The sequence below is a fragment of the Capricornis sumatraensis genome, chromosome 22 (genome assembly GCF_032405125.1).
Source record: "Capricornis sumatraensis isolate serow.1 chromosome 22, serow.2, whole genome shotgun sequence".
NCBI classification, from domain to species: Eukaryota; Metazoa; Chordata; class Mammalia; order Artiodactyla; family Bovidae; genus Capricornis; species Capricornis sumatraensis.
The window spans coordinates 18,612,646-18,628,563 of record NC_091090.1 but is presented as its reverse complement, the minus strand read 5'-3'; the positions used below and the strand labels follow the sequence as shown (position 1 = coordinate 18,628,563).

General features: G+C 50.0%; 1 protein-coding gene and 1 pseudogene across 2 annotated transcripts in view; one reads left to right on the top strand and one right to left on the bottom strand.

The window, feature by feature from the left end:
- LOC138069689 (transcription initiation factor TFIID subunit 9-like) overlaps positions 1-15,918 on the top strand; it is a 133,875-nt pseudogene that overhangs the window by 1,330 nt on the left and 116,627 nt on the right.
- The window catches only part of DAAM2 (dishevelled associated activator of morphogenesis 2), a 131,285-nt gene that overhangs the window by 61,126 nt on the left and 54,241 nt on the right, over positions 1-15,918 (bottom strand). The window lies entirely within an intron of this gene.

The following is a 15,918-nucleotide window of genomic DNA, read 5'->3' as shown; positions in this document are numbered from 1 at the left end:
GCTGCTGCTACTGCTGCTAAGTCACTTCAGTCGTGTCCGACTCTGTGCGACCCCATAGATGGCAGCCCACCAGGCTCCCCCATCCCTGGGAGTCTCCAAGCAAGAACACTGGAGTGGGTTGCCATTTCCTTCTCCAATGCATGAAAGTGCAAAGTGAATGTGAAGTCGCTCAGTCATGTCCGACCCTTAGCGACCCCATGGACTACAGCCTACTAGGCTCCTCCATCCATGGGATTTTCCAGCAAGAGTACTGGAGTGGGGTACCATTGCCTTCTCCGGACTCTAAAGCTATAGACCACTAAGCCAGACGGCACGTGTCCATGGAAGACATGTCCTGATCTGAGACCCACTCAGAGCTTTCTCGAGTGTTCTTTAGGCTCAATAATTCATGACTGAGCATTGCCTATGGGCTGGGCCAGGTGTTTTCACAGCTCTGCAATTACATTCAGCTTCACAGCGACCCTGTGAGATGGTTATTACTATTATCTCCCCTTACAGATGACGAGACTACGTCTTCAGCAGCTGTTACACGGCTTATCAGTGACACCCAATAGCTAAGGGACAGAGCTGGAACCCCAAGGAAATATTCTGACTCCAAGTTCAGAGCTCTTGTCACAGAAGCAAAGCTGATTCATGAACCCTTCCTTTAGTTCTTGGGGCCAATGCCATGACCCTGGGATGTTCTTCTCCATCCCCTCCCCCGAGCTCCATACATGCGGGTAAGAGCAAGGGTGTACCGCAGCATCTCCCCTTGGCCACTTCCCAGTGCCAACCAGGAGCCAGGCACTGAGCTGACAATATTGCCCTTTATCTCAACCCTCTAATAGCCTGACTATCCCTTCTCACCAGTGACTGAGACTCCCAGAGTTCAGGCAACTTGCTCAACCACCACATCCTGAGCACAGTGGTGTTGCCCTGGAACACACAGGCCTGGAGCCCGTTTCTAGCCCTTGTGCTGGATGCTGACTGTGAGGGGAGGACACAGGAGTAAACACAGTCTGGTCCCTTTCCTCAAGCAGGACCTCTTCAGGTGGGGGAGCTGGGGAAGTCGAGGCAGTGACAGTACAGAGAGGTGGAGTGAGAAAGTCTCAGAAAGGGGACCCGGTACAGTCTGGGGGTGAAGAGGAAGTCAGGGGAAGCTTCCAGGAGAAGCTTCCATGGAAGCTAGCTTCCATAAGCTAGCTTTGAGAAAAAGTCTTTTTCTTTTTGTTTTTTGGCCAAGGCACATGGTTTCTGGGATCTTAGTTCCCTGACCAGGGATTGAACCTGGGCCCTTGGTAATGAGAACACAGTCCTAATCACTGGACTGGCAGGGAATTCTTTTTTCTTTCTTTTCTTATTTTGGCCTTATGACTTGCAGGATCTTAGTTCCCCAACCAGGGATCGAACCCATGCCCCCTCATCTTGAAAGAGAGAAGCGAATTAAGGAAGGGTGCTAGAGGAGGGAAAGACATTCCTGGCAAGGCCATGAGCAAAGGCACAGAGGGAGCAATGGCACAGAACACATGAGGTCAGAGTCCCAACCAGCGGCCCGTTAATCTGAGGCTAAACTAACGGGCAAAGGGAGTCGACAGGGTATCCGAGTGCCATGGCTTGTTGGCAGAGACCAGGCATCCTGGAGATGCGGGGTGGCGCTCCTCTGCCCTCCTCTCCCGACCAGGTCCTGGGGATCCAGGGCTGGGAACGGGGCCCAGAGCTCCCCAGAGCAGCTGCATGAAACATAAAGAATGTCAGCCACGTCCTGTTCCCCGGGCAGATTCCTCCCCACACACTTACACTTCATGTGCCACTGCGTGTCACCCGGGAAATGGCCCCAGCCCAGCTTACCCGGAACCTGGTTTCCCAACAAAGAGTCTATGCTTTTCCATCCCGGGCCACAGTACTTCCCAGGCCTTCTGCCCACCCATCTCCCCACTGCTCACCTACACCATACCTACTTCCACTCCAAGCCTCTGAAGACCCTCCCCTCAAGCTCTGTGGACACCAAATAGACTCGAGACCCCTCCCAAGCCTGCCCCTGCTCCCATCCTGAACTGCTGACATCCCATTCTACCCCACAAACTTGGGTGGGTTCTGTTCAACTGTTATCAACTCTATGTGACTTCAGACAAGTTACTTAAGCTCTCTGAGCCTCAGTTTCCTCATCTGTAAAATGGGGAAATAACAGGGTTGTCATTATTGTCAACACACTTCATAGGGTTGTCATAAGCATTAAACTAGCTAATATTTGTAAAGTATCTAGAATAGGGCCCAGTAGTAATAACAGTAAACATTTAATAGCTACACAGTAATAATAAGTACTTAATAGCTACATAGTAATAGTAAGCACTTAATAGCTACACAGATAAGCTACTGTTACAATCATGAAGAAACCTGAATATTGACCGTATATATTACAGATGGGCTCTGTGTGTGAATGGCTCTTACATATTCATAGATTCTTTACTAACTGAGCTATGAGGGAAGCCCACATATTATTACAGGGGTTGGCAAATGCTGCAGGGGTCAAATCCAGCTGCAGCCTACGTTTGAAAATAGTCTGGTTAAAGCACAGCTACAAGCAACCATACTCCAGTGAAAGTTAAAAACAACAACACAACTATACTTGCTCATCATTTATAAATGTTTTATTCAACAGAGACCCTAGGGCCCACAAATATTTCCAAAATATTTCCAAATATTGCCAAAAATATTTCCTACCTGGCCCTTTACAGAAAGTGTACTGATCCCTGCGTCATTAGCTTGAATCGTATGTAGCTGACTGCTGAATTGGTTTTAATCCACAAAACCATGCATTTCAAATGGTCTAACTTAGTCTAGCATACTGGCTCATCATGCACCCTGCCTTACCCACTGAAACAGGAGTGAGTGCATGCGAAGTCACTTCAGTGCGACCCTATGGACTGACTGCAGCCCGCCAGGCGCCTCTATCCATGGAATTCTCCAGGCAAGAATACTGGAGTGGGTTGCCATGTCCTCTTCCAGGGGATCCTCCCAACCCAGGGATCAAACCTGAGTCTCTTGTGCTTCCTGCATTGGCAGGCAGATTCTTTACCACTGTACCACCTGGAAAGCCCAAAACAGGAGTGCTGTGCTTTAAATCCAGTGATTCTGATCATAATAAAGTGATAATGATCATTCTTTGAATATTTACCACGTTCAAGGTTTATCTGGAACTTCTACCACATTCCTGCAGGGTAAACACGATCCCCTCCCATATTTGAGGCTCAGAAAGATGTTAAAGAGTGAGTTGAGGATCCACACCAGGTCTCCAGACTCCACACCTACCATACTGTTCCCCCTGGGTGCTGTCTAAGAGGCTGTTGGGAGTAAGATCCATCTCTGATAGGACAAAAAAATGGACAGCCTGAGGCCCTCCTATCTCCCTACTTCCCTGCAGGTCCACCTCCCAGACAACGCTGCCCACACAGTGGATGGGGCCCAGCTGTGACTTCCCTGTCGGCCTCAGGACAGGACTCTGAACAATCTGACTTGTCTTGTGAGCCACGGTCAGGGCTGGGGAGGGGGCGGGGAGCACTTTCAAAAATAAGCGAGCTCTCTTTCCAGGACTGGGGGAGCTATTTTTAGCAGCTGCCTAAATGATGGTTTCCCCCTCAGCTCTGGGAAAAGCAAGAAAGCAAAAGCAAATGTTCGCAGCCCCAGGGGCCCCTCTGTGCAATCTGCCCCGCAAGGTGGCAGGAGGAGAGGGAGAGAAAGGGGCGACTTGCTGGGAAAGTGAAACTGAAAAACGTCCCCCAAAGCGACATTTCTCTGACTCAGGACCGGGGGCAAGTGTGGAAGCTGTGGGTTTTCCAATGGGTTTTCTCATTTGAGAAATGATCAAGAGAACATAGGTTTCTTTGTCTCAGCAGGACAGAAAGCAAGCAGATAGTAGCTCTCCAAGGGCATGGCCAAGTATGCAGGCATTCACTCACTCATCCATCCATCTAGCCACTCAGCCCCCAAGGGACTGCGTGCACAAGCACTTTTCTAGGTGCTTTGGGTGAACCAAACATCAAATCCCATTCTCACCCTAGTTTACAATGTTGTTGGGGAGGTCTGTGTATAAACCACCAGAATTCTCAGGGGGCGGAGGGAGGGAGGGAGTTCCAGGCTCTGGGACCACAGGGAGAGGACAGTGGCTTCTGGCTGGGGTGGTCTGGAACATTCACCAGAGGAAGTGGCCTTAAAGCCAGAATTCAGAGGAAAGAGGTGGACATGTGCCAGTTGGGAGGGGCTAAGAAACCCATTCACGACAAAGGTGTACTGGGGTGAGGACTTGGCATCCAGGGGAGTGTGGGGCAGAGGGATTCCTTTTACCAGGCTGGAACACAGAACTCAGAGAGGGGCGGTGGGAAATAAGGTGGGAAATAACCAGATAAAGAAAGACAGGCCTCGCAGGGCAGGCGGGAGAGGAGGAGGTGGCGGCGGTGGCAGCTCCAGGCTGGTTGGCTTATTGGCCGATTAGTCGGCTGGCTTATGGCAAAGGGGAGTCTGCAAGGCCTGCTCTGAGCTGGGATTTGGATGGACAACTTTATTTTTTTTAATTGGTTGATGATTGCTTTACAATATTGGTTTGATTTCTGCCATACATCAACATGAGTTAGCCACACGTATACATATGCCCCCTCCCTCTTGAACCTCCCTCCCACGTCCTGTCCCACCCTCTCCCTCTGTAGGTTGTTACAGAGCCCTGGTTTGAGTTCCTTGAGTCGTACAGCGAATTCCATTGGCTGTCTATTTTACATGTGGTAGTATATATGCTCCCATGCTTCTCTCTCTCATCATCTCTCTCCATTCATGCTACCCTCTCCTTCCTCTCCCCTGTCCTTGTCCGTAAGCCTGTTCTCTGTGTCTGTGTCTCCACTGCTGCCCTGCGAATAGGTTCGTCAGTAACCATCTTTCTAGGTTCCGTGCTGCTGCTGCTGCTAAGTCGCTTCAGTCATGTCCGACTCTGTGCAACCCCACAGACGGCAACCCACCAGGCTCCCCCGTCCCTGGGATTCTCCAGGCAAGAACACTGGAGTGGGTTGCCATTTCCTTCTCCAATGCAGGAAAGAAAAATGAAAGTGAAGTCGCTCAGTCATGTCCGACTCTTAGTGACCCCACGGACTGCAGCCTACCAGGTTCCTCCGTCCATGGGATTTTCCAGGCAAGAGTACTGGAGTGGGTTGCCATTGCCTTCTCCACTAGGTTCCATATGTATGCGTTAATATCTGATAGTTGTTTTTCGCTTTCTGACTTACTTCACTCTGTGTAACTGGCTCTAGGTTCATCCGCCTCAGTAGAACTAACTCAAATATGTTCCTTTCTATGTCTGAGTAGTATTCAGATGGGCAATTCTGGTGGCACTGTCTCAGCATGGATTATCGGAGGGACAGAAGTGAGGAAGAGCCTGGAAGCAACTCTGAGTAAGAGTTAACAAGTCCCTGAGCAGCCCAGGAAGACAACAGGGGCCAGATGCCCAGGATGTCATGGACGGGCGTGCATGCCCACATGCATGCGAGCCGTGAGCGGACGCGGGGGCTTTGGCAAGACACGGACTGGGCACAGAAAGCAAGAACTTGGGCTGAGACTGGGAGGGAGCAGAGGGGAGCTCTCTGAGCAACAGCTGTGAAGTAAAAGAGGAGGAGGAATTTCAACACCCAAATCTCTGCTACCCATTAGAGCCAGAGGCCTGAGGCTCCCGGCCAAAGGGAAACCACCCCACACGTGACAACCCGGCCTCACCCCCTTCTGCATCCTGGAAGCCGAGCCCCCTTCCGCGGGCCACAGGGATGGAGAGGCCCTATTGAAGGGTGGCAGGGAAAAGTGCCCCCAGCTTCCTCCTGGGTGCTCCTCCAGGTCTCCTGCCAGAGTGCCAGACAGCTGAGAACTCACACCATTCTGGGCAACCCCCGGCCTGGGAGCAGCTCCCTACAGCCACTCCTCTTGAGGTCCTGCACAAAGGCCTTCTGGCACTCATGAGGACAGGACCTCGAAGTCCCATCGAGGTAAGCTGGCCCTGGGACTCTCACTGGGCCTGTGCGCCTGGTCACACCCTGGACCCTGGGCTGACAAGTCCTGCTAGCCCCTCTCCACGTCCTCACTCACACCAGAAAAGGCCTTGCATGTGCCCTGGCCCGGCTGGACATAAATCCTGGACTGCGGGCACATTCCGTCTCTTCAGGGAACGGGAGGGCAGGGGCTGGGGGAGGGGAGATGAGCTGACTCCTGGAGGACAGCTGATTGAAAACGTAGACCCCTCCCCTCACCTGCCCCTCAGTCTTATTCATGCAATTTCACCCATTCATTCATTCTAACTAACATTTGTTAAGCACCAAAGTGCCTTGCTAGGAGCTGGAAAAACACCAGAGTAAACAAAAGTTCAGCTTGGTGGGGAAGGGAGACAAACGAACATAATAAAGTGTGGCTACGAGGTTTCCTGGTGGCTCAGCAGTGGCTTCTCCTTACGCAGGAGACTAGAGTCCGATCTCTGGGTTGGGAAGCTCCCCTGGAGAAGGAAATGGCAGCCCACTCCAGTGTTCTTGCCTGGAAAATCCCATGGACAGAGGAACCTGGTGGGCTACAGACTGTGGGGTTGAAAACGAGTCAGACATGATTTAGTGACTCCACCACCACCGCATGGTTCTGTTAGGGGCAGTACTGGTGTTTGGGTCTGAGAATGTTTGCAGAGCTCTCTCCCAGTGTGGGGTTCCATCCTCCTCCGAGCTCTCTGTTCATACAAATGGTATCGTGTATGGACAGAGTGCTGGAAGACAGTCAGAGATGCCCTCAAGGATTCAGGACCAGATACCCTGTCCCAGGGCTACTAATATTGGGTTGGCCAAGAAGTTTGTTCAGGTTTCTCCGTACGGTGTTATGGAAAACGAACACATTTTGGCCAACCCAATACTATTAAAGACTAAAAACAGCCAAAATATTAAAACGTAAAGGCTAGTTAGATAGATGTAGACAGACACATATACATATATGACAACTTGAAATAATTATCTTTTGAGTTTAGAGTTATTTACTCCCAAAGTAATTATCTTTGGGCGTTTAGGGTTGTTTCTCTTATCCTTTTCTGGATTTTCCCAAATTTCCAACAATAAGCATCGATTGATCAGAAAAGACAATATTATTTTTAAAAGGAGCTAAACCCTAGAGTGAAACTGAGGAAACCCAGGAGCGAGTCCCAACTCTGCCCCAGCAGGCGACCTGGGCAAGACAGGAATGACCTTGGCTGAGAGCATCATTTCTCTGAGCCCTGTCTGTGGATGAGGAGGTCAAACCACATGCTCTCCAGAGTTCCTTCCACCCTGGACACTAGGCTCTGAGCCACAGAACACATGAGGTGCTAAATGATGCTGGCTGAATGGAATCCTACCCACACTCCCATTGGTTAGTTCACCCTCCGTCCAGCTGCTCGTTCAATCCCCCTCTACTGTCTCAGCACTCACTCTGTGGCTGGCCCTGCTCACAGAACTGGGGATTGAAGGGGAAACCACACAGACGCAGCTCCTGCCCTCACGGAGCTACAGCCTCCCAAGGTCAAGGTCCCCTTCCGTGGCTCTTTGTCTTCTCTGCCTAATGCCCCATCCTTTTAATGCTTCTTGTCACCTTTCCCCCACATGCCTCAGGTGAATCTGTTTCATTCCCAAACACCAAGCTCCAGACCCGGTCCAGTCCCACAGAGTCTCATCTGGGATGGGTGCCGACGTCTCATTTTCCCCCACTCCTGGCATTCTGCAAATAGCCATCTGAATAATAATTCTAGGAGCACCTGATTCTACATTCTTAGGTTCAGCATCACTCGGGGGTCCCTGTCCAAACTGAAAGCCAACTGGTTCATTTTCCAGGTTTGGTCATTTTACGGGGCTCACAAATTCTATACCAGCCAAGCCTTGAAATCAGAGCTACATCCGTGTGCCCCTGAGGACAGAGGAGAACTGGAGCTCTCCTTACTGCTGGTGGAAAACAGCTGGGCTGTTTCCTAAAAAGTTAAACTCACACCTCCATATGAACAAGGCTTTCCACTCCTAGGTATTTACCTCAAACATAGAAAGCACGTGCCCCTACAACATGATTCATGAATGTTCAGAGCAGCTTTGTCTGTAATAGCTCCAAGCTGGAAACAACCCAAATGTCCATCAATGGGTAAATCAATAAACAAACTGTATAGTGTATCCATAAAACAGAATACTCCTCAGCAATCAAAAGGAATGAGCTGCTGTGATGTGCTACATGTGAATGGAGCTCAAAATAATTATGCTAAGTACAAGGAACCAGAGGATAAAAGCGTACGTATTGTATGATTCCACTTTCCTAAAATTTGAGATAACCCAAACTAACCTATAGTGACTAAAAACTAAGATCTATTGATCTTTTGATCAATTGATCTTTCTAAAGATTGTGGGTGGAAGGTTGCTTATGGAGGGGCTGGAGAGTGGGGAGGGAGGGACTAGATTATAAAAGAATTACGGGAACTTTGGGGGATGATGGTCAAGCATGATCTTGAGGGTGGTGAGTTAAAGGTATATACATATGCCAAAATATATCAAATTATGTACTTGAATTATGCAAAGTTTTTGGTACTTCAATTAAATCTCAATGAACTTGTTTAAAAACAAACAAAACAGAGATGTTCATAGCCTCACAATACCCAGCAACCAAGGGCTCTGGAGTCTGCAGGTGGCAACCCTCTAGAACAGCAGGTGTCTAGCAGGATAGGTCCCCTCCTCTTTCATTGCTTTGCTCTTGGCTGCCTTCTTACTTCCTCTCGGCACAAAAGAATCACCTGATGAATTGTTTTTTCATAGGTGAGCATCTCCTGCAGTGGTCCCCACCCATTTTTGGCACCAGGCACTGGTTTCGTGGAAGACAGTTTTTCTATGGACCGGGTGGGGGATGGTTTCAGGATGATTCAAGTGCATTACAGTTACTGTGCACTTTATTTATATATTACTACATTGACTCCATCCCAGATCATTAGGCATTAGATCCTGGAGACTGGGGACCCCTGCTCTACAAGACCACTGGTATCACAAGCTTCTCTTCAGGTTCTAGGAAAGACCTCCCAGCCCAGGGTGATGGGAAGGTAGACAGGGAACTCTCTTCCGGTCCAGGTCTCAGCTGATCTTGTTTGGTCTTCCAGGAGGCGGGACTGTTTCTTGTAAAGAGTGTATGCTTTCATATTAAGCCTGTGGCTAAGTTACTTAGGACCTGTGAGCCTCACTTTCCTATAGGCACATGGAGGACAGCACCCACCTCCTAGAGGTGAGCATCAAGCAAAGAGCGGGCATCAAGCAGCCAGCTCAGCTCTGGGCACATCACAGGCCCTCCAACAGGGTTCCCTTCCCCTGTTCCAAGCACAGGCTCCTCCCAGGAGTGGTTACGTTTCAGGGCTTTACCAAAGCATGAGAAAAGCTGAGGGGCCCCCAGAAGCCTAGTGAAGCACAAGCCTGATTCTACCCGGATGCCTCTGGGGGTAGAGCTGAATTGAAAGCAGCCCCAGGATTCTGGGTGGGTAAAAATAAGGCACCTTCAGCCAAGGTTACAGTTCTGGAATTTGTCAGAGGCAGACGACATAGCAGAGGGGATTGAGAAAGAAAGGTGGCCATGACTTGGAGTTTCTAGGACAAGACCTCAGGAGAGATGCGGGGTAGGGGTAGGGGGGGATGCCCAGTCCTTGCTCATTGGACAAGTATAGGAGATGCTTAGAAATAACCAGACAGCAGAGGGAGGGAAGATATGAATCCATGGGGCCTGTGAAAGGGTTTGACGCCATGGTACAGAGGTGTATGTATGGGGTAGTATGGTTTTATTGTTCAGTCACTCAGTCATTCCAACTCTTTGCGACCCCGTGGACTGCTGCACACCAGGCTTCTCTGTCCATCACCATCTCCTGGAGCTTGCCCATCAGTTCTACGGCACTCAGTGTTCTTTAGGGTGCAACTCTGGGTGGTGTGTATGTGTGTGTTTATAATGTTACGTAATTAAAAGACGCTTACTCCTTGGAAGGAAAGTTATGACCAACTTAGACAGCATATTAAAAAGCAGAGACATTACTTTGCCAACAAAAGTCCGTCTAGTCAAGGCTATGATTTTTCCTGTAGTCATGTATAGATGTGAGAGTTGGACTACGAAGAAAGCTGAGCACCAAAGAACTGATGCTTTTGAACTGTGGTGTTAGAGAAGACTCTTTAGAGTCCCTTGGACTGCAAGGAGATCCAACCAGTCCATCCAAAAGGAGATCAGTCCTGGGTGTTCACTGGAAAGACTGATGTTGAAGCTGAAACTCCAATACTTTGCCTACCTGATGCGAAGAGCTGATTCATTTGAAAAGACCCTGATGCTGGGAAAGATTGAGGGCAGGAGGAGAAAGGGACGAGAGAGGATGAGATGGTTGGATGGCATCACCAACTCAATGGACATGGGTTTGGGTGGACTCCGGGAGCTGGTGCTGGACCAGGAGGCCTGGCATGCTTCGGACATGACTGAGCAACTGAACTGAAGGTGGGTGTGTGTGTGTGTGGGGGGGTGTGTGTGTGTGTGTGTGTGTGTGTGAGATGTATTGGTGATGTGTGTATGTATATGTGTGTTCATTCCCAGGAAATAAACACACAATTCTACTGACTTCCAAGTTTCTGCAGAGAGAAGACCCAGCTAGCTCCCTGATATATATGAGCAGAGGAAAGAGTAGTACCATTGATCATCAGCCTCCATGCCAATTTAAGATCAGCCCAGCTTGGTTTGTAAGGAGCTGCCCAAACGTAATATTCAGGAAATGTTGCTGTGGGGAAGACATTGTCTTGTCTTCAGTTTCCCGTGAACCACATTATGGCCTGGGAAGAGAGATCCACCAAAAGATGCCTGTAGCTGCCGTGGACCAGAGAACGTAGCATTCACATGCAGCATCTCACGGAATCTCAACACAACCCAGCAAGGCCAGTATTTCTGACTGATAAGGACACTGAGGTTTAAAACCAGGAGATGATGCCCACACTCTCCTGTCAAACACCATCTCATTCCAACCCAGTTTTAACTCAGTTCTGTAACGTGTATGTACACATACATGTGTGCATTTCTCTGGGTGTATGTTTTTGTCCAGAAGACATAATTGGGTTTTCCTTAGTGTCTGTTAACAAGGTGTACCCATGCACCCCAGTGTTCACCACAGCACTATTTACATGACATGGAAGCAACCTATATGTCAATCCACAGATGAATGGATACAGAAGTTGCAGGACGTATATACAATGGAATATTACTCGGTCATAAAAAGCAACGAAACTGAGTCAGTGCAGTGAGGTGGATGAACCTAGAGCCTCTTATGCAGAGTGAAGTCAGGCAGAAAGAGAAAATGAAACGCTGTATATGAACACCTATCTATGGAATCTAGGAACATGGTACTGAGAAACCCATTTTCAGGGGAGGAATGGAGCTGCAGATGTAGAGAGCAAACCTGTGGGCACAGTGGGGGGAGGAAAGGGGGGGACAAATTGACAAAGCAGCACTGACATAAATGTGCTGCTGCTGCTGAGTCGCTTCAGTCGTGTCCGACCCTGTGCAACCCCATAGACGGCAGCCCACCAGGCTCCCCCGTCCCTGGGATTCTCCAGCAAGAACACTGGAGTGGCTTGCCATTTCCTTCTCCAATGCATGAAAGTGAAAAGTGAAAGTGAAGTCGCTCAGTCGTGTCTGACTCTTAGTGACCCCATGGACTGCAGCCCACCAGGCTCCTCTGTCCCTGGGATTTTCCAAGCAAGTGTACCGGAGTGGGCTGCCATTGCCTTCTCCCGTAAATATGCTACCGTGTATAAAATAGCTGGCTAGTGGGAAGTTGCTGTATAGCACCAGGCGCTCTGCGATAAACTAGAGGGGTGGGAGGCTCAGAAGGAAGTCATGACTGATATAGTTATGACTGATTCTAGTTGTTGTACAGCAGAAACCAACACAACAATGTAAGGCAATTATCCTCCAATTTAAAAAAACAAACAACGTGCATACTCCCTCTGCCTCTATTTGAAATTCTGGTGTTATAGTCTAGCCCTTTCCCCAATAAGCCTGAGAAGGAAAAGAAAAAACAAAACAAAACAACCAAATTGCTAACAATAATGCGTCCTCAAACTACACCATGCTCCATATTTTACAAGATAGAGATTCAGCACATGTTTAGAAAGAAGGATGGTAACATTTACTAAGAGCTAGGCTGGGCTCAAACATTTGCCTTTTTTATTTCACTCCATTAGCCCACCAGCCTGCAAAGATGATCTTATGCATTTTTACACACAGGGAAATTAAAGCTTAAGAGAAGGTAAGCAACTTGCCCAAGTTAGCAGAGTTCATAAAGAGTGTGAACCTCAGTCTGCTGCTGCTGCTGCTGCTGCTAAGTCACTTCAGTCCGACTCTGTGCGACCCCATAGACAGCAGCCCATCAGACTCCACCGTCCCTGAGATTCTCCAGGCAAGAACACTGGAGTGGGTTGCCATTTCCTTCTCCAAGGCACGAAAGTGAAAAGTCAAAGTGAAGTCTAATTGATTCCAAAACTCAGACACAGCCTTCCCATGCACAGAAATGGCAGCATCATGGTAAACAGTTGTCGTCCCCCGCCCCCCCGGCCCCCAGCCATGGAAGCCTTCCCATCCCTTCCCCATCACCCACCCCAACTCTCAGGGAAGAACTGAGCGCTAGCACAGAGAAGCCCCGTCCCCCGGCCGCGGGCAGCAATCGGGCCCCATCATCTTACCGCCCACACTGAGCCACAGAAAGATCCAGGCTACTCATCTTCAGAGCCAGCCTCTTGAGGATGAGTGCCAGGCACTCTCGCAAGAGCCACTGGCTTGGTTTAAGGCTCTGCCGCTGCCGTCCTGAAATCTTCAGTAATTTCTGAACCAGCAGCCTTGCCTCTCCATTTCGCGCTGCGGCCCATGAATCTCGCAGCTGGTCCTGCCCATCTTCCAAGGAAGCCAGCTCGGGCAGCCTTTCCCAGGAAGAGCAGCCCAGCCAGCCACTCCCTGCGTGTTTCCAAAAATGTTACCCACAGTCCCCGAATGGTCAGGACAGAACGGAGACAAGTTACTTTAATCTGGGGTGGCTTCCTGGCCCTAACGGCCTTGATGGGGCAACACAGTAACTGCTGGGCTGCTCCCCACCCTGCTCTCTCCTCTCCATCCCACCTCACCCCTCCGGCCCGCATGCTCCCTGGTCACTCCTCCCTAAACACACCATTGCTCAAGGGATTAAAATTCCTGGAGGGCACGGACACTTCCGCTTTCTCCCCAACTCCCCTGACCCGGGCTCTTTCTGCACACACAGCAGGAACGTGATGGGAGCGGATGGATACACTGCAGTATGTGTTTCCTGAATTCTTGACCCCATCAGTTACAGGGTCTAACATCAATGCGATGACTCTACTCAGACACAAAGATTATGGGTCCTTCTACAATTGGATAAATATTAAAAGCAAGAAAAATGTGTTAGCTTTGAAACAGAGTTAAAAAAAAAAAAAACTGGTTCTGCTTGTTCTGCATTTGGGTTTGCAACATTTATCCCCTAGCCCACGCCTCCTCTGCTTCCTTCTCCTCTCCTTTGCCTGTGCAGGTCCCACCTTCTCCAAGCAGCCTTCTTAACCATCCTCGGCTCTCTGAATTCTTCCAAATAAACTCAGAGCCCTTGCTGTCTACCCTTTTCATAGGATGCTGCATTATCGACTACTCTGCGACCCTTCATGGTATTTGACGTCTTGAATTCATTTATCTGTTTTATGCCAATGAGCTTTTCCACCATCTATACTGAGTGCCCCAGGAACATGACATAACGCCATGTGTGCCATGAATGAAAGCCATCTGACGGCAGGGAGTGTGGGTGGGGAATAGACAGAGGAGGAAGTTATTAACCCCAGAAATAAAATCTTCCCAGCAAACCCAATGTATTCAGGTCCTTCAACCATTTCTCTTCTTAATGTTAGGGGAAGCACACTGATTGAAACCTTCCACCCTGGCCAGGCACCGTAGTAGCCATTTGCATAAGTTGTTTTACCACAGGAGGTCCTGGTATGGAACACGGAACAAATAAGCCTCCACCAACCAGAAGAGTTCAGGAAAGGTCAAAAGGCGACACCACAGGTCCGACCACCTCCCAGAATCCTTCTCTCTAGCATCCATCTTGGCTGAACAAGGCGTGCACCAACAGGAAGGACTCTGAGTCAGAATGATTGGCTGAGGCCAACCCGGAAGCTAATCCCATCACCATAAAGCCCGAGACTGCAGAGCCACGTGGCAGAGCTGTTCTCCTGGGTTCCCTTACCCTACTGCTCTCCACCCGGGTGCCCTTTCCCAATAACATCTCTTGCTTTGTCAGCACATGTGTCTCCTTGGACAATTCATTTCCGAGTGTTAGACAAGAGCCCAGTTTCAGGCCCTGGAAGGGGTCCCCCTTCCTGCAACATTAAGAGTTCACTGGAGGTCAAAGGCATCCAGACCTTGTCCAGACACCATCAAGAGGTGTCTCAAGTGGCCCTTAGCAAGAGGCAAAAGCGTGCGCCTTGACAGACCCGCGTGGCTAAATGAGGTCTTGGCATTCCCAGACGAAACGCTGGACATTTTCATTTCTGTTTGTTTCTGCTGCCCTCGCTCCCTTCCAGCGAACCAAAGACATCTCGTATGTAAAAGGCGTAAGCTATTTTTCCTCCCTGTGCTTCTAGAATGGGATGCTTCCTCCAAGGGAAGTGACCCCTCGGCTGGGAGGCTTCAGGCTATAGAAGGTGGGGTTTCCCCTTTGGAACCCAGGCCATGCCCTCCGTAGCTTCAAGCCCAGTCTCTACATGGACTCCCCATCCCTAAGTCATGTTCCTTTGACCCAGACACCCCTGTAAGCTGTGCCCGGATTCTCTCCACTGAAGGAACTTTACTTACCCGAGGGCCCCTCACGTCCCCTTTGCCTCCCTCCTCAGTGACCACCTCGCCTGGAAACTGCACTTCTACACATCAGCATCACTTCTTTCCAGCCTGTCTCCCCACCTCCTCCAGACGCCGTCTTCCCAGTACCTTCTCCATGGTGTTTCAGAACAACATGACATCCAACCCAGCTTTCCCCCGCTCCACTTTTTCTCATCTCTTTGATTTCAACTAGCTGGTCCCCCTGTCTGGAGCACCCCTCCTGGACCCTCCCCTTCCTCCCGGCCACCCACCTGGCAGCCTGCGCCCTTGCTCACAGGTGTGGTGAGGCGCCCCTCCTTAGCATCCTGCGTTTCTCCCATCAGACGTCAGAGCTGCCGCTGCTGCTTCCTGAATAGGGTCGCTCTCAATGGGCTGCTACACCCTTGAGTTCAGGACCAGCATCGCACGGTCTCTTGGGAGCCCTGCACCCAGCAGAGCTGGTCCCGAAGCTGGTGTGCTGGGGCTTGGCCAAGGTTCACACCTCCGGTCTCTGTCCTTCCTCACCCCTTCCCCTCCCAGCAAACCTTCCCTCTCTTTTCAGACGAATTCAGCCAGTGGTCTCTCCCGAAGCATTGTGTCCCCCATCTCCAGCTCCTTATTTTCAACGACCCATATGTCTGCTCTGAAATGCTGGCACCATTCCCACCGACTTCCTCTCAAACCGTCTTTGCTCCTCCCACCTGTAGCCCACCTCGGCTTTCCTCTGTGAGTGACACCACGGTCCGAGGTTCAAAGCACAGCTCATCCGTAACGCTTCCTCTGTCTTGAGAAAGGCTGCATGCCAGGCCTTTACATGTATTATCTCATTTCTTGACCACATCAAACTCCAAGAAGTGGGTATCAGCATCCTGAGTTTAGACCAGGAAACTCTTCCCTTCTCTTTCACATCTGAGGCTGAGAGAAGTCCGGTGACCTCCCCAAGGTCACAAGCACATAACTGACTGTGCTGGGGTGAGAGGCAGGTTTTGACAGGCTTTCCAAAAGACCACCAAGCGC